Source organism: Mustela nigripes, chromosome 6, assembly GCF_022355385.1.
Source record: "Mustela nigripes isolate SB6536 chromosome 6, MUSNIG.SB6536, whole genome shotgun sequence".
Taxonomy (NCBI): Eukaryota; Metazoa; Chordata; class Mammalia; order Carnivora; family Mustelidae; genus Mustela; species Mustela nigripes.
The window spans coordinates 106,364,048-106,364,816 of NC_081562.1; positions in this window are offsets into that span (position 1 = coordinate 106,364,048).

A 769-nucleotide genomic window follows, 5' to 3' on the forward strand; every position below is an offset into this window, starting at 1 on the left:
CAGACTCCCAAGTGGATACTGAGGTGGGCCGTGTGGCCTGGCACTCAGGAAGAGAGGTCTCTGCAGGAGATTCAAATTTGATATAGGTAGTTGCTTGAGGGCACGGGGAAGATGGGATCCCCAACGAAGGAGAGTGAATGGGAGGCGAGGCGGTCTGAGGACAGGAAGGTACAGGTCTTCCCCGAGGGACCTGTAGGCTCCAGGGCTAGGGCTGACGAAGGCCCACTCTAGAGCCGCCCGGGCCTGTAGGGGGTGCCCTGGAACTTGCTGTGGTTGCCGAGTGGTGGAGAGAAATGTTTGCTTCTCTGGGAAGGAGAGGCGCTCAATAGATTCCTTCGGGAGTGGCAGAAATAATTAAGAGAAGTAGGTAAGGATATCCTAGTAGCGCACGTGCTCGGCTGCCTCCAAGGAATTAGAAAACCTGGGTCTATTAATCTGTTCAGACATCTGGGCACCACCGCCTAGCCTACGAGGCCCCGCCTCTCCAGCCCTTCCTCTCTCTCTCCCCTCCCCTCTTCCCATCCTCGCGTCTCCATGTCACTTCTACAACCGCTCTGATTATAATTGATCAAACAGAATCACGGAATCACGGCTCATTTTGCTGTTTTGTTCGGTGGCCCGATCTGCAAAGAGACTCTGGTAGTTGGGCAGATTGTATTCCCCCCTCTTGGAATTCCGCTCACAGAGGCCTTCCCGTCCTGGTCGGCCGCGCAGGGACGCACGGGTGCCGCCGAGGATAACGAGGGCCGGGGGCCGGGAGCGGGCAGGG